Raw genomic sequence first — 18,468 nt, 5'->3', positions numbered from 1 at the left:
ATCACAATGTGAATGCTTGACCATCTGCCTAAACTGCATCGCTTTATTATTGAATGAGTGATACTCTAGAGCCAGGTTGGCCTGCTCTGCCACTTGATAATAATTTGGTATTGTTCAGCCATGCAATCTCTTTTAATGTTAGTTTCCTCATCTGTTTAATGGGGCTAATAATGTGCCTTACTCTGTTTACTTGAATTGACACTGGGAGTTTGACATGAAATAGTGTATGTGAAAGTGATTTATAAACTGTGAGGCATTAGAAAGATTATTTTTATTCATTGCATCTCATCTTTCTAATGAGGCCGTAAATCTCAGTGGGTACATGCTGGTCTTTGTTAGCCATTTGATCCTTATCTCCTCAGGGCATAAAGGAAGGGGCCATTATTCTTTGAGCTGTCCTGTGTCAGACACTGTGTTAGGCACCCTAGATGCTCCATATAGTTTTGTTTAATTCCCATAAAAACTCTGTCCTTCTTATCTATAGACACTGTCTGCCTTCCAAGAAATAACAGATATTCAATAAATACTTCCAGATTCATATATAGTTTAATTTTCCCACTTTGGGGTTAGTAGTGTAATTAAAGAAGAGAAGTGGTATGAGAGGCACAATTCTGCTACTGATTGATAAAATTACAATGGCCACCACGATGTATGCTCTATCATGTATTCTACTAAACTGCATCAAACTCCTACCCATAAGCCTGATCAAATACACAGTGATTGTTCTGTACCAGGATGTCTGTTAACCATGAGGTATTTATTTTTACTAGTATTTAAATTCAATACTAAAGATTACATAGACATTTAAGAACAATCTGTATCTCAGAGGGAATTTGGGGGGACATAATTCTTTGCTTAGCATATGTAAAAATGACCTTTATTTGTAGTTTCACACAAGCATAATCAGAAAATGTTCTGCCTCCTTCTGGCTCCATTTCAGAGTCTAAGATGTTAGCATCATGGGCCTGGCCTTTTTAATTTTCCCCTCCACCTCAGTACATAATCAGTTACTGCAGTAATTGCCTCTTTACTACCCATAAATACACCATGTCACCGAGACTTCTGCAATTCCCTCCTAACTCATCTGTCTGTCTCTGTTTGGCCTCTCACAGTCCATAGTTACACAAGTTTTATTCTAGGAATCAAATGTGTTCATTCTCTTTGTCTCCTTCCAAAGCTTCTTCATCCTATAGGATGCAGCCCAACTTCCTTTATCTTTAATCTTTCTTTTTGCCTTTCTGCTCTTCCCTCCACTCTCACAATATATGCATGCATGCCAACATAACAACATTAAATGTTCCACTTCCACTGATACACAGTTTTCTGAAACTTTCTTTCCCTCTCACTGTCAGGCTTTACATGAATTGATAAACAGACTATTTCTTTCTGTATCTTGACAGGTCTTATGTTTTTCCAAGAGCCAGGTCAAGAACTAGCATAACAAGGAAGACTTACTTGACCTCCAATTCTGTAGCCCCAAACCACCTTTTCTAAAGCTAATTTAGTTCCATCCTCAGAGTTCTCTGAGCTCCCATAACCACAGTAAATGTGGTAGACCTTCAGCTTTTGACAGATAGTGGGACCTGAACAAGACCCCAGTGTTAAAAATGTGCATTACCTAGACGAACTGCTTCCTTGCAGAAGGAAAAACTGAATCCCAGAAATGTGAAATGAGTTGATCACGTTCTTGGACTACAACTCAAATCTCTCAGCTTTTAGCAATTACCTCAGAAACCAAAGATAAGGAAAAGAAGGAGGAAAAAAAACCACAATATTTACATGGTTCCAGAAATATAACTGCATAGAACTGATTCACACACACTGACCCTCTGGTATACTTCTCTTAATCATTTTGCTCTTGTCACCATTCTACAGAGGAAGCAAGTTCCAGAGTGTCCAACAATCCTGAGCTAAGTGAGGGCAAAGTTGGGATTCCATACATATCTCTGCCTCCAAACAATGAATGCTTCCCCTTCACACAGCACGTGTTTTTCCTTCGCTGGAACCATTCAAAATTATTCTAATTGTTACAGGAAGAAGAATGTGAAAAAGAAGGAAAAACTGATTAATACATATATGGCATATATAGGCAAAAGGATTCTATACTCAGCACACTGAATATTCAGCACTAAACGGAGAACTGAGCAAAAAAGTAGAAAAGTGACATCAGCAGATGAAAAATGTATTTGCCAAAGCACTATCACCCTAGTTCCCATAGACATGTATGCAAATGTCATGTACATGGGTTGCTAGGAACCATGGCACTAATTAGGGCAAAGATGTCACTTCCTAGACAAAGTCAGGTGCCACTGCTGTGCCTTTTAAGAATGCCTTTTGACCTTCTATGGTAGATTTCTGTAAAATCTTACATTTAAATGTCAGTATTTCAATAAAATTACCTCACATTTGTATAGAACACAGGATAAGAGCATGGATTTTTGCGAAGTTACACAGAAGAGGCTCTGCCTTTTGTCTTGGCACTTACTAAATGTGTGACCTTAGCTTCAGTGTCTTCGTTTGAAAGATAGGAATAATGTCAATGTCCTTTAAAATTGTCATGAGATTCAAACCTGGTGTTGGAGGTAAAACACCTAGCACAGGACATGATATGTGTTGAATCCCTCCCCTTACCTATAATTATAATGGCCCTCCAAGTGTTTTCATATGTATTTGATCTCACAAGAATCCTGTGGGTTAAACAAGACAGATGCTATTTTCCCACATTATGGAGACTAGAATTCTGTAAGATTTCTTAAAAGCACCAGATAATAATCAAATGATAGAACTGGGGACTAAATCCAGGTTTTCCTAGTTCATGTGGTATCTCATTTGTTTACTCAATAAACACATATCTACATGCTAGGTTCTGTGGACATGATAGTAAGACCAGAACCTTGGCCCCATAGATATTTATTTTGATGTATTAGACTACACACCAGTGTATAGGAAACAGCCATAAAAGGCAGAGATGCTTTGCTACAGAAACTATAGTGAGCCAGCTACAAGCAACACATCACAACTCTTGTGTAGGTTCCGTGGTTGCTAAAGAGGGATCCACAAAAGTCTGGCCAGGGTGATAACATGTCCAAAGTAAATGTTATACCAAAGTGCCAGTTAAATGTCACTATAAGAACATAACAAGCCTCCTTCTCCTTCATCTCCTTTGGAATAAGCTATTTTACTTTAGAAATGTTTCAATGTGTCTATAGAGCTATTTTAGCATTCTCTTAGTTATACCAATCAACACTTCAAAACAAGAGAAACTTGGACATATGTTCTTCCTGATCATGCCTCACGTTGAACTAAAACAGTCTTAACACATTAAAAGCACGAAGGAAGTTCTTGCTACTTCCCCCTCACACCTCCCTGCCTCATGACCCAGTTTAGGGACTGATTTTACTTGGCTTATGTAATACTCTGCTAGTCCCTTCTCCTAACCTTTCTTCCCTCCCTAAAATTGGGAAACCTTGACTATATTCTGTTCTTGCAAGTATTTAAGGGTCCCTTACTGAGTCATTCAGGAAAATCAGCATCAAAAAGGTTTAGCTGGTTCTGTGTCACAAATCCAGGAAATGAACAGGTGACCAATGAACTGCAAGTGAGCTGTAGACTCTCTCTTCATATTCTCTGGTACTTCCTTCTACATCATCATGATCCTTTTCCATGTACTCCTATCTCCACAGTCAATGTCTCAGTTTTTCTTTTATCCCTGGCCTAAGGACTAGTATTTCTCTTGTTTCACATCTATAGCCTCTCACATATCCAGGCATAATTTGTCAATCCAGTCATGTCATTTCCTCTCCTTCATAAAAAGCTTTCGCAGTATATAACTTAATAAGCCTATTCTTCTCCATGCAGTCTGTCTTCCCCATTCATGCATATTTCCTCATTCCTACAATCATAATACCCTTGATCTGGGATAATTCCCTCCCAAACTTTGATTTCAGAACCACTAATCCATTCATTCTTCAAAGCTAACCTCAAATATGTCTATGTTACCATTCTCCAATAATGGGAAAATGAAGCAAAAAAAAATCAATGTGGCTACAGAGTATGAAATTTCAGTATTAATACTTCCATAATAAAATATAAACTTTGGTAGTCTTGTAGTCATACTTGTCCCTAAAGTTGTAGTCTCTGAGCAGCTCAGGAAGCTTCTCTGGAGGACAGTTTCTTCTGCAAAATTGTGGCATTAGCATCAACCTCACATGGTAATATTATCAAGGCTGGCACATGGCAGGTGCTCAATAAAATGACATATATTCTAATTAGTTATACACGAACAACTTTCAGAAGATTTGGAATGTGATGGGTACTGTAGACTCCAGAAGGAGGAAAACACATCTGCTTGAAGGGCTTGTGGAATTCTTAAAGAGCAAAACATCTGAACTCAGACTTGGAAGAAGGTTAAAATGTTCACATGTGAAAACAATAGGAAACCAAGAACTAATTACTCACAAAAAGTGTGCAATGAGAAAGTGCACACATAATTGGATAGCCAAATCACACAGACTGAAAGAAAAGTTACATGAAATGATTTTGCTGGAGTTTTAAGCTATTCCATCTATATGTACAAATGTCCGTGCAGTGAAATGAATCATTATATAATTCTGAATATCATCAGAAAATGTGGAAAACATACCAAGTCTTTTCTGACATGGATCCATGAGATAGTTTCGGTGAGAACAATTTGGCTTTTGCCAGCATTCATAGGAGGTATGAATAATTTTCAGGACTTTTAGTGTAAAGGAAAAGCTCAAAGTACCCCCTCCTTTTTTTTCGTTAAGACACCACAGTCTTTTTGGGGCTTTATTAGAAAATTTTCGTGCCAGCTGTCTCTTTTCTCCAACTCACATTCACACAATATGCCTCTCTCTCTTGTTTCTGTTCAGCACTGCACTCAGATAACTAATGAGTTTTCGGGAATAGAAAACCCAATGGAATATTAAAATTGGAAAGAGGAGCTCATTGAGTTAATTTCGCTGAAGTGCATCACAACACACTGCACTAAGAATGAATATTCAAATAGGAACTCAGTCATGGGAAAATTAATTAAGGAAATGTTATTGCTATTATTGCTTTTTATACATATAAATATGCAGAGACACACACCCATCTATTGGCTCCAGTGTTGACAACAATAAAAGTTAAACATTTATGAGTCAAATATTCATGATCTCTTGCTAAGTTGTTAAAAGATTTTAAAATTTAAAAGAAATTAACTCTGATTCCAGACAACATTTTCTAAAAGACAAATGTCATCACATCACTCCTTTACTTAAAATTCTACAATGGATTCAAGACATTTTTCAGAATAAAGTCAAAAGCTGCAGATAATGAAGGACCCTTCATTATGTGGCTTATATATTCACACTTCTCATTTCCCCTACCTGCATTCTCCCAAATATGTTCACTGTTCCAAATCATCCTGTCTTTGCACATGCTGTGTACCCTGTGTGAAACACTCTCTCACCCCTTTCATCAACTAATCCTTGCAGATGCAGCTTAGCATCACATCCTCCACTAGAGAAAGATTCTGTCTTGAGTGTTCCCAGAGCATACTAGGCTCAGTGCTAGTTAGCAAACACTGCACCTACAAAATGTTGGAGGTCATACTAAGAAGCTGCATACTTTATTGACATAGTCTGTTTATTTGGATGCTCATCCACTAGACAGTACATTTACTGATTGATTAAATAACCACTATATAACAGCACTATGCTCAACACTGGGGCTCAATGATAAACAAAAATGAAGTCAATGCCCTCATGTTATCTCTTCCTTCCTTACTTCCTTGCTTCCTATCTATCTATCTATCTATCCTTATACAAATGTAGGCATATAGATTATATACATATAATAATTGCATATCCTCAGAGTAATTATCTCTATTTCCCACACCCAGCATCTGAATACTTCTTTAGTGAAGAAATAAGCAAATGAATATGTGGGTGAATATGTTGTTTCTTAATATGGAAGTACAGCAGAGAAGAACACAGATCCTAGGGCTCATAAAACTTAAAATTTGATGTTTCTGTAAGAAAACTGAATTTGGAACTAAAGTATTGATTTCTAGGCCCTAAACTTGCTAAATTTCTGAATTTCAGAATGTCTTATAACTTCCCCAAGCTTTAACTTCCTAATTCATAAAACAGTAATTCCAGTTGGTTTAAAGTCCAAGTTTTCACTCTTCATAATACCCAAGGGATAGAATCAAAAATAATACACTGGGAATACCATTCTAGGGGTCATAGACTTGAGGGTCAATTCAGATCAAGTGGCAATGCTTTCTGGAAATCTATGTTGGGAAGTTTTCTGATATTGAATCCAGGTTTGGCAGAAAGTATAGTTATCATCAAATAGCAGTGTCTGCTCAGGAGGGCAGAGGAGAGTGGCTATGCATGCATTTGTTACCCTATAACACAGTGAGCTTTATAAGAATTATGTTATATAGGAAAGTATGTCCAAAAGTTTATACAAATGGGAATTAAAATATAAATGCTGGTGAAAATTTTTTTAAATTCATACATAGTTTTTATGTATTATACGTATTTCAGAACTTTGTAAAGACACCTCAGAGATAAGTATGATAAATCTGAGTATGAAATGTAATGAACCAGAATGGAATGCAAAGAAGGGAATATCAGTCTGGTTAACTGGACCATAAAAAAAGTTTGTGTGAGAAGGGGGATTCTTTTTTTTTAAGCTACTTAGAGTAATCTGTTGTTTAGGAATGTTCTGTTTTCTTTCTAGACTACGAATGTCTTATTTCTGGCATATGAGATAAGGTCTATAATGTTTATTGGACAAATAAATGAATGAATGAATGAAAAGGTATTCTGCTTCCTCTCTGCATGACCTTGGCCAGGCCCTCAATGTAACAGTCAAATTATACCTTGATATAACATTCAACAGAATGTCATTATATACAACACAGATCTCAGTTAGACCTTAACCTTCCACCATCCAGATAAATGGACTGGCATTTGCTAATATGACTATTTTACAAATGAGGAAGCTGAGGCTCAGAGATTAAGTGGCCCCTTTTGTATGAATCTATTTTGTCATCAGTTTCATTATCACTGAAAAAAAAAAGAGAATAATTCTTAGTGCCTACCTCTTTAAATTGAGAAGCATTCTTTGCATATAAGGCAAGATCTTGTTAATGCTCTACTTTCTGGGAATTTCGAGTTCTTAAGCTCATTTCATTCTCACAAAACCTGCATCAGTGAATTTTTATATCTAAATCTAATTGATGTGGGAACTAATGCTCCAGTCCCAATGTCACTAAGCTATAAAGGAGTAAAACCACTGTGTGTCTCTAAAATTCATGTTTTTTCTTTATACATAGACCTTTTCTTCCATAGGAGATTTCTGTTACAATAATGCATGCTTTTTAAAATTTTTCTCTGAAGATTTGAGACATTAGATGTGGTGTATGGCATATACAAACACAATTGCTTCAAGGGAGACAGGTTTCTGGTATGCATGTGATTCTTCATAGAATTACACAAACTTGGAGGCAGTGGGTAGGAGGAAGCAAATGGGTGTATGTACTGGGGTCAAGAAGGTGGATTCTTCCAGACCAACATCACTGAGATTAGGAATGCCAAAATCTGAGACTGCACACAGAACTTCTAGGATAACCAAAGATTACCAAAGGCTTGTGAAATACTGTCTATTGTAAAGCAGGTCTCATCAAATAATCCATAGCTCCCTTGTCTTCTTGGGCCTACAGCTCCAGGCTTTGTTCCAGGAGACACAGATGCGCCCTTTATTCTATTGTCTAAACAGGAAAATTATGGTTCCCTGAGGGGAAAAGACCTGGGTCTGAGGCTCAACTTTTTATCAATCATGTTAATTTGGAAATAAGCTATCGGTTTGACTTTGTATTCATCAGAGTCAAAGGTGGATTATGTTCCTTTGGTCCCCTTTGTCCTTAATTACCAGCCATTGAATTCTCATATTAATTAGTGGGGCTGAGAGATATTTTGCCTCACCCTTCACCATGGTAGATAATTAAAAGTCCCATTTAATAAAATAGCTTCATTTATAATTTCTATAAACCTATTATAAAAACAATAAACATGATTATAGGGCAGCTTCCTTTCCTCTCTCAGTATCCCTTCACAATTCTTGTCCATTTCCATAAAGGACTTAGAATTGCACAGGGAGCACAGACTCACAAAGACTGCATACTAGCTTTGGATGTGATCACTCAGAGTGTGTAATTGCACAAAAGTGCTCTTGACATGAGAGGAAGAGACCTACTTGGACTAGAAATGTGATGTAGTTTCATAGTCCTGGAAGTCCTTTTATCTATTTAAATTCAATAAAAAAACTGAAAACTTTGTTTTTAATTGGACTGGAAATATCCATAAAGGGTTTAAAATGGGCTATTCTGACATTTTTGGCTCAACTCAGTTTAGTATTTTGAAGTCTATGCTGAATGTTGAGCAGAAAGCATGAGAGATACAGAGATAAATGAGGAATAATGTCTGCCCTCAAAGCTTTTGCTGTCTAATGGAATGGAAAATCCTAAAGCAACCTAGTCAGATCCAAAGAGAGTCTTGTAGGTTAAGAGAAGGAAAACATCTCCACTGGCAAAATATTCTCCAAATCAATAACCTGCACTCCCCCCGACAGACCAGACTCTGTGTTTCTTCTAGGTCCTCCTAGCTCACTGTTCACTTCTCAATCATATCATTTAGCAAAAGATGTTTATTTAATCCACAATGAAGAAAAGCTTTATTATGACAGCAACTAACTGTGTCTTAGTTCAGAATTCTCGGAGCTGGCATACTGTGGGTACTTAATACATATCTATTGAGTGAATTCTGAATATTGAATGAACATTTGGGTATTATTAGTCAGACTTCCAATAAGAATAGTGACTTTACCCAGACAAGCTCTTGAAATACACAACTTTTAACAAAAATTCTCTTACAATCAAAAAATTCCTTGTTCTATTTATGGAAAATACAGAGATGGAAAAATGACAAATCAGTGAGTTGATACCAACACCAACTGTTCTGATCTTAAATTTACTGCTCTTCCCACTCTAAAATACACCTCTACTCTGTTCTCTCTAAAGTTCATCCTCTATTCAAAAGTTTAGTTGGGATCCAGTCATAAAAGACCTTCCTTTCAGAATTTCCACACAAGCTTCAACTTCGAAGGACAGTTGGACAGTTGGTGTTGCCTAGGCTAATAGGGAGCATTTTTTTTTTAACGTGGGGGACTTGAATTCTTGAACTCTCTATTTCTTGGCACCCCTTAAAGACAGTTTTCTGCTTCTTTTCTGTACTCCTCAACATTCTTTTGCTCTTACTTGACCCAAATAAACCTTCAAAATTATTCAATATAAAACTGCTCACGTATTCTGGGCTGGTTAACTAATTAGGGCTTCAAACATTGTAACTCTCTTCTCCTCTAAAGGATGTAACACATAAGTGCTCAAAACTATGGAATAATTTTCATTTTCAGTGTCCTGAAAATAACTTCAAAATCTGCCCTTTCGGAAATCTTACCATGTCAAGAGTCTACGCTTGTCTCTATTTCCTCACCACTCATTTGCTTTTCAACCTCCTGCAGTATGGTTTCTACCACTGAAATTTTCTCATTGATACTCCACATGGTCCATTCCAATGATTCTTCAATGTCCTTATTATACCTAATTTTCTGCATAATTACAAATAGTTGAGGAGTCTGTTTTAAAACACCCTCTTCAAAACTCAATTTGCAAGAACTGCTTGGTTGTCAGGCTGGGCCAGGACTTGGAGAAAGATTGGGGGCTGGTGGAGAAAGAGCTAAGTTAATTGTCAGTTGTGATAATATTTTTAGAGGTGTTTGCTTATGTTCATATTTTTAAAATTGAACACTTTAAAAGTGTATAATTTCTGTTGCTGTGGTCTGAATGTTTGTGTACCCCTAGAAATCACATATAGAAATCCTCACTCCCAAGATGATGCTCTTAGGAAGTATGGCTTTGCAGAGGTGATTAGGTCATAGGATTAGTGTCCTTAATAAAAAGACCTTACAGAAATCACTCATCTCTTTCACCCTGTAAGGACACAGGGAGAAAGAGCCATCCACATATGAGAAAGTTGGTTCTCAACATACAATGAATCTTCTGCATCTTGATTTTGTATCTCTTAGCCCTCCAGAACTGGATGAAAATAAATTTCTGTTTATAAGGTACCCAGTTTATAGTATCTAATACAGCAAATAGACTAACACAATTGTGTATCAACTAACTGTAGTTTGATTGTTTGTGTCCCTCTAAGAGTCAGGTTGCAACTTAATCCCCAGTACAATAATCTCAACAGGTAGGGACTCTCCAGGGAGGTGCTTAGACCATGAATGGTGTTAGTGCATTTACCAAAAGGCTTGAAGGATTTCACTATTTTGCCCTTTTGCTTTTCTAACCATTTACCATGTGAGGACCTGGTCTATGCCCATTCTGCCATGTGAAGATACAGCAACAGATGTCATTTTTGTAGCAGGAAATGAGAGAACAAATTTGAGGGGCTTTCATCTTGAACTTGCCTTTATCTTAGACTACTCAGCCTCCAGACTACGAGAAATGTATTTCTATTATTTATAAATTACATGGTCTAAAATATATTGTTATAGAAACCCCAAATGACTGGAAACATACCCCAATAAATGTGTTTTTCTTAAAAAAAATCCTGGTTTTCATTCCAAATATCAGAGCATTTAAGTGTTGTATCCAAGGGGAAAAATTTAGCATTAAGCCTTCAGCCTTGACTGTTTGCCTTCACAAATATGAGTTTTGCCTATTTACCTACTTCTGAGATGACAGTCATATAAGTAATCAGCAAATAATTCCAACTCATACATAATATATTCCATTATTAGAGTTAATAAATAAAAAGGAACATTGCAAAATCTTATTTTTCTCTTTCCTTTATTGCTGTTTCTATAGTTTTTTTTACCTTTATAAAATCATTTCTGCTCTAAGGGTGGCCAAGAAAATAGGAAGAAGTATAAATTTATCTCTTTGCCAAATAAATAAAGCTGAAATTAGCAAGTTTAGTATAGATGACAACCCCACAAAGAAGGTTATATAAAGAACACTGCCGAAGGCTTTCCTTTCCAAGTGTTTCTAAGTTTATGGCTCAAGTTTGGGGAGATTTGGATGTTTTGGATGTTTATTTTTATTTATGTGTTAGGTGTAGATTTATAAAGCTAGCTCAGTTTACATGCACACAGAAGAAAGTTAATGTGTCACTGTCAACATCACTAACAATATTTTTGTCTTCCACCTCTATATCCTTTTCTTTCTTTCTTTCTTTCTTTCTTTCTTTCTTTTTTTAATTTTTGACAGGCAGAGTTAGACAGTGAGAGAGAGAGACAGAGAGAAAGGTCTTCCTTTACCATTGGTTCACCCTCTAATGGCCGCTGCGGCCAGCGCACTGCGCTGATCTGAAGCCAGGAACCAGGTGTTTCTCCTGGTCTCCCATGGGGTGCAGGGCCCAAGCACTCGGGCCATCCTCCACTGCACTCCCAGGCCAGAGCAGAGAGCTGGACTGGAAGAGGGGCAACTGGGACGGAATCCGGCACCCTGACTGGGACTAGAACCCAGTGTGCCGGCGCCACAGGTGGAGGATTAGCCTATTGAGCCACGGCACCGGCCTATATCCTTTTCTTTATTATTAACCCCGTTACTACCATTCATTCAATGCTTTCTATATGCCAAGGCCCATGTTAAATATCTGTCTTCTCATCTGATTTTCACAACTTAAAGTACAATCAGTTTGCCCATTTTACAGATAAGGACACTGAAATACAGAGAAGTTAAATAGCTTACAAAAGCTAAATATGACAAAAACCAGCACTGATCCAATATTCACTGCTGTTTCAAACATAATTTTCCAAACATATGCAGACATTTAAACCCAAAGTCTGTGTTAATATTAACAGGGCACAAACAGTGTTTGTGGTGTTTTGTGGGTTGGCCTAGTGAGAAGTATTCAGTTCATTGAAGATATGTCTTCAAAGGTAGTTCTCACCAGAAAGTTGGTAATAAAAGCCAAGTTAAACCCAGCCAACTCCATCTCTGCCTCTTAATTTCCCAAATAATGTTCCTTTGCCCATGCTGTACCACTACCACCATCACCCTAATCAAGGGCAAACAACTGGGGCCACTTGTCTTGAAATTGAGTGTTAAAAATTACGAGCTAAATACGCCTTTTCTCTTTATGAAGTTAGTTTTCTTGGATATTTTATTATAGTGATAGAAAGATGACTAACACAGAAAATTGGTACTGAGGAGTGGGGTCATTACTATATTTATACCTGAAAATGTGGAGGACCCCTTGGAATTGGTTTACTGGAGAAGCTTGGAAGAGTTTGTAGAGGCAGAATAGCTAAAACGTAGGATGTCCTAAGTAGAGCAATGAAGATGATTCTGGTCTGGGTTCAGAAGGAACACGCTATAAAATGTGGACAGTAAAAGCCATGCTGATGAGGTTTCAGAGAGAAATGAAGGTTCCATTGAGAACTGGACTACAGGCCACCCATGTTACACCATGGCAAACCACCTGATTCCATTGTGTCCATGTTTTATGGCTCTGTGGAAAGCAGAACTTAAAGCTGATGGATTGATTAATTTATTTGTTGGAGGAGATTTCAAAACAACAGAGCATTCAGGCTATGGCGTGGGTTTTACTTACTGATTTTTGTTATTTTTTACAGTGAGAATCAGAGCAAAGTGGAGCGTACTGGAAAGATTTGGAAAATCTGAAGCTTGGCCAGAGAAGGAACAAGAAAAAGCATGGTTGACACAGGGGGAGTCTGGCATGTAAGCCACTTGCTAGAGAGATGAGTGCAGGTAAAAGAGAGAATTCTGCTAACTGGCAAGACAATAGAAAAAGGACCTCAAGGGCACCTCAGAAATCCTTGAAGAGGCTGCCTTTTCCAACATGAGCAGAGGTCTAGAAGGGCAGAATCATTTCACTCCAGGGTGAACTCCAGGAACTCCAGGGTGCTTTCCCTGGACTTGTCTAAGACTACATCAGGATGAATTTCCCTGTGTTTAAATGGCAAAACACTTCAGGGGTTTGGTTCAAGCAGGTGCAAGTGTTGCTGGTGCCAGCAGCAGACCTTGGCATTATCTACCTGATGCTGGTTTTGCAGGTGTGTAAAATGCAAGAGTTATAGGATTATGGCAGCTTCCACCAAGATTTCAAAGCAAAGCCTCAGAGGCCCGGCACCATTGTGCCACAGGGTTGCAGTTATTTAATGGAATCCCTGATGGGGTGATGCATAGTAGAGCCGTGGGAGTCAAGTTATTGTGGAGAACAAGGAAGTTAAAATGACCAACCACACGCAACACTTGCTGTGGAAAGCCACCGACATCAAAGTATAGCCTCATATGGCAGAGAATAACAGCCGTGGAGGTCCAGGCGGAACCTGTTACAGAAGCAGAGCCACTACAGAGAACCCCAGATAGGCCAGGAACAAGCAGAAAAACAGCATCAGAGTTGCCATAGAGACATCCTACCAGTGTCTCCAGTATACCAGATATGGAGGTGCAGGATTTAATGTTCTCCTTATTTCTTTTGTTTTATCTTGGCCCCAGTTAATTGTCTCTATTTGTTGCCCTCATTTAAAACATTATTAATTTATTATTTATTTATTTGGAAGGCAGATAGACAAGAGAGACAGAGACATAAGGAGAGATATTAGCTCTGGTGGTTCATTCCCCAGATACCACAACAGTGGGTGCTGAGCCAGACAAAAGCCAGAAGCCCTAAACTCCACCCAGGCCTTCCATATGGGTGGTAGGGACCCATGTACTTCAGCCATCACTGCTGCTTCCCAGGATGTGTATTAGCAGGAAGCTAGAAGCTAGAGCAGAGCCAAGACAAATCACTAGTCACTGGGGACATGGGCTGAGAGTGCTCAGAGTGGCATCTTAACTACTGCCCAAACGCCCACCCTAGTTATCCCTTTTCAAAATAGAAATTTGTATCCTGTTCCTATTTCACCAGTGTACCCCTGAAGTCTATAACTCTATTTTAATTTTATAGGGGTTCATAGCTGTAGGAGTTTTGCCTTGAGTTTCAAATGAAACTTTAGAGTTGGAATTTTGAACTAACATTGAAGTGAATTGAAACTTTGGAACTATTGTGAGACAGACATGCCTTTCAGGGAGCCAGGGGCAGAATACTATGGTTTGAAGATGATTTGGTTCCCAAACTCATGCAGCTGTTTTAATCTCAAATTCATAACTTAACTTAATGGAAACTTAGTGTGTGTATATGGACTCTTAGTTTTATTATAACAAAGCAATTTGTATGTTTTTTAAATATGTATTTATTTAAAAGACAGAGTGACAGAGAAAAAAGAGACAGAGATCTTCCATCTGCTGGTTCACTCTACAAATGGCTGCAAAGCTGGGACTGAACCAGGCTGGAAACAAAATCCCAGAATTCCATTTAGATCTCCCACATAGGTGGCAGGAGCCCAAGTACTTGGGCCAAGTTCTGCTGCCTTCCCAGGTGCATTAGTAGGAAGCTGGATTGGAAGCAAACAGCCAGGACTTTAGTACTTGAATATGGGATGCCAATGTCCTAAGTGTCAACTTAACCAGCCGTGCTACAATGCAGGCCCCAATTTATATATACTTTCAGCATTTAAAACTAGGCATCATCTTTCCTTCCAGTGAAACAAAAAGAAAATTTAAAAATAAATAAGAACAAAATTACAATAAAGAATGCCAATTCTAAAGATCCTACAGTCTCTTGTGATTCTCACATTAAGTGATAAAACTTAAGTCATCATTAAGAGATAATTTTATTTTTAAAAGTGTCATTTAAACTGCAAGTGTGTCCATTAAACATCAAAATTAAACATGCAAAGGAGAAGTCATGCTATCAAAATGCCCACTTAACCCACCCAAACATCTCAAACCCACCCTTTGCTGAACTTCTATAACTCCATTTTTAAGCTTTTCTTTTTTTAAACAAGAAATGTAGACAGATAGATGTTGGTAAATGCTGACTGTTCATATTCACAAAGAAACATAGGGTAATCGCTGAACCCAAAATACAAAGAAATGAGGAAAACAGCTAGAATTCTATGCAGTACAACATAGGAGCCTAGTACTTTCCAGCTTCCAACAGAGAGAATTTTTCCTTTTTTCCCACAGAGCATGGTGGTATTGATTTCATACAATTTTTGTCAAAACAAGAAGGGATAGAATGAATTGGAACAGAAAGGAGTATAGATGATTTACCTATTGTATTCTCCTCAAAGAATTTTCCCCCTAGTAAGGTGAGAACCATGGAATAAAGAAGAGACCTCAAAAATAGGGTAACTGAGAAAAGAGGGAAAAAATAAAAGTAGAAACACTGCAACTTGTTCTTGTATTTGGGAATAGAGGAGAGAGGTTGGAATCCATCAGTAGTCTATTAGTCATCTCCTTCACCTCCTCTCCTTCCCATTCATCATCATTTTCATCTTCATCACTTTCATCCGCCCTCATCCTCTCCTTCATCAGTATCTTCCAATCCTTCCTCCTCTGCCTCCTCTTCTTCCTCCTCTTCCTTTCCCTTCCTCATCATCCATTCAGGAATCAAGCAGTGTTGTAACAGATTTTTGTCAAATATCACCTTTGATGCTCTCCCCTAACACATCTGCATCTGTACCAGAATGATCGCTAATCATGCCAGGAAGAGAAGCTCTTTGGTTCCTCATGCTGTCTCTTCCTGCTGGCTTTGTTCTGTGTTTGATTTTAACATTTCATCAAATCTTTTCCAAATTTCCATTTGATTAAAGTCGACTTTGAAGATGGATCACCAATCTCATTCAGATGAAATTCTTTGGACAGAACTTATTTTCAAATTAGGATTTTCAAATTAGGATTCATAGAAATAAAAATCTAATCTGTAATATGATGTAATATTTTCAAAATCTGTCTCTTCAACTGCTCGAATCATATACCCCCTCTTTATCTCCTCCCCAGGCAGTGAAGATCATTGCAGATGGTTGACAAATGCTGTTACCCAAAATTTCGGGATTTGGTGATTGATTCCTACTTCTTCTTAAGTAAATGGTTGCCAGAGTTTGTTATATTTCTGATGTACTTTCACAGCATCACTGGCTTGCTCATTAAGTCTGTCTATTTCATCTTGTACTTCATCAATACTTTCAATTGCTTCTTGTTGTTCTTTTTTAATTCCTTTGGCAAATCTACAAAGCCCAATGTGTCTGTTGTCCTCAGGACAGGAGCTTGTCCTGGTTTCTTCATTTGAAGCAACGGTGAGGATATGCATTTTCATATTTTTACTTTACTACCTAAGCAAAAAGTCATTCATTGCAGTGTTCTGAAGCTTTTCTCCTATATTTTCTCCTAGGAGTTTCATAGCTTCAGTTCTTACCCTTAGACCTTTAAATCATTTTGAGTTATTTTTTGGTGTGAAAGTCCATCTTTGTTCTTGCATGTGTGTATCCAGTTTCCACAATATCAACTGTTGAGCAGACTAGACTCTCTTCATTGCATAGTCTTGGTACCCTTGTCAAAGATCATTTGACTATAAACACAAGTATCTACTTTTTTGGTGTCTATTCTACTCTCTATCTTAATGCCTGTGCCATACAGTTTTGACAACTGCTACTTTGTAACATATTTTTCTCTAAGATGTATTTATTCATTTGAAAGTCAGAGTTACACAGAGAAGGAGAGGCAAAGAGAGAGAGAGAAAGAGAGAGAGAGAGAGAGAGAGAGAGAGAGAGGTCTTCCATCTGCTGGTTCACTCTCGAATTGGCCACAAAGGCCGGAGCTGTGCCAATCCGAAGCCAGGAGCTTCCTCCAGGCCTTCCACAAATTGGGCCATCCTCCACTGCTTTCCTAGGCCATAGCAGAGAGCTGGATCAGAAATGGAGCAGCCGGAACTTGAACCAACGCCTTATGGGATGCCAGCACTGCAGGCGGTGGCTTTACCCACTATGCCACAGTGCCTGCCCCCTGTAATATATTTTGAACTCAGTTAGTCGGAAGCCTCTAGCTTGTTCCTTTTCCCTCAAAGTTGTTTTGGCTATTTAAGGTACTTGGTTTCTACAATGTTTCTGGAATAATGAATGAATAAGATTATTATTCCACCTAAATTATTATGTTGCAATTGAACATCTCATCTACCTTTTTTTTTTTGTAATGAGTCTCTTTTTTTATTTTATTTTATTTTTTTTATTTTTTGACAGGCAGAGTGGACAGTGAGAGAGAGAGACAGAGAGAAAGGTCTTCCTTTGCCGTTGGTTCACCCTCCAATGGCCGCCGCGGCCGGTGCGCTGCGGCAGGCGCACCGCGCTGATCCGATGGCAGGAGCCAGGAGCCAGGAGCCAGGTGCTTTTCCTGGTCTCCCATGGGGTGCAGGGCCCAAGCACCTGGGCCATCCTCCACTGCACTCCCTGGCCACAGCAGAGAGCTGGCCTGGAAGAGGGGCAACCGGGACAGAATCCGGTGCCCCGACCGGGACTAGAACCTGGTGTGCCGGCGCCGCAAGGCGGAGGATTAGCCTAGTGAGCCTCTTTAAATACAACTGTCACTAGGCCGGTGCCGCGGCTCACTAGGCTAACCCTCCGCCTTGCGGCGCTGGCACACCAGGTTCTAGTCCCGGTCAGGGCACCGGATTCTGTCCCGGTTGCCCCTCTTCCAGGCCAGCTCTCTGCTGTGGCCAGGGAGTGCAGTGGAGGATGGCCCAAGTCCTTGGGCCCTGCACCCCATGGGAGACCAGGATAAGTACCTGGCTCCTGCCATCGGATCAGCGCAGTGCGTTGGCCGCAGCGCGCCGGCCGCGGCGGCCGTTGGAGGGTGAACCAACGGCAAAGGAAGACCTTTCTCTCTGTCTCTCTCTCTCTCATTGTCCACTCTGCCTGTCAAAAAAAAAAAAAAAATTTAAAAAATACAACTGTCACTTAGTGTGCCTCAATTGTGCAAATATTGCAACTGTGAATTGGCAGTCATACCATTCAAACCAAACCTTTGATTTTAATATTAAGACAATTCCTTGGAGGATAACATCTGCTAGGAGAATTGAGCTATTTCTGTGCCCTTCTCTTTGCTGTCACAAGAATGAGTATTTGCTCACTGTATTTTTTTCTCTCCTTGGTTTTCAGTGTCATGGGATTTTCTGCATCATCAGCCAACATCCCCTAACCTAGGTATCCTCTTTGGCTAAAAATACAGGACAAATTCAGGAATCTGTTATCAAAATTAAATTTACCAAGTCTAACCAGTCCTTTGGGAAGTCAGGAGGGAGCACTAATCCTCAGTGGAAAGTGCTGAAGATTTCTTAATTAAACAGGGTTATAAAATTAGATTTAACTTCATACCTGAAATTTCAAATGAATTTCCTTGGTGAGGAAGCTGTAATGACTTTATGAATGACATTTTATTTTTATTTTGTAAAGACCTGGCATGAAATGTCATTGCGTTTTCAA

The 18,468-nt window shown here is 38.8% G+C and overlaps 1 protein-coding gene and 1 pseudogene across 6 annotated transcripts in view; both read right to left on the bottom strand.

Moving 5' to 3' along the window:
* Positions 1-16,304, bottom strand: part of LOC149125718 (protein SET-like) — a 65,318-nt pseudogene extending 49,014 nt beyond the window's left edge.
* Positions 1-18,468, bottom strand: part of LOC100353437 (AGBL carboxypeptidase 4) — a 1,500,799-nt gene that overhangs the window by 687,645 nt on the left and 794,686 nt on the right. The gene's annotated exons all lie outside the window — the stretch shown is intronic.

The sequence above is a fragment of the Oryctolagus cuniculus genome, chromosome 7, assembly GCF_051225735.1.
Source record: "Oryctolagus cuniculus isolate XC-2025 breed Fujian yellow rabbit chromosome 7, ASM5122573v1, whole genome shotgun sequence".
NCBI classification, from domain to species: Eukaryota; Metazoa; Chordata; class Mammalia; order Lagomorpha; family Leporidae; genus Oryctolagus; species Oryctolagus cuniculus.
Note: the sequence above shows the minus strand (reverse complement) of the source record. Positions and strands in the feature narration are given on the sequence as shown.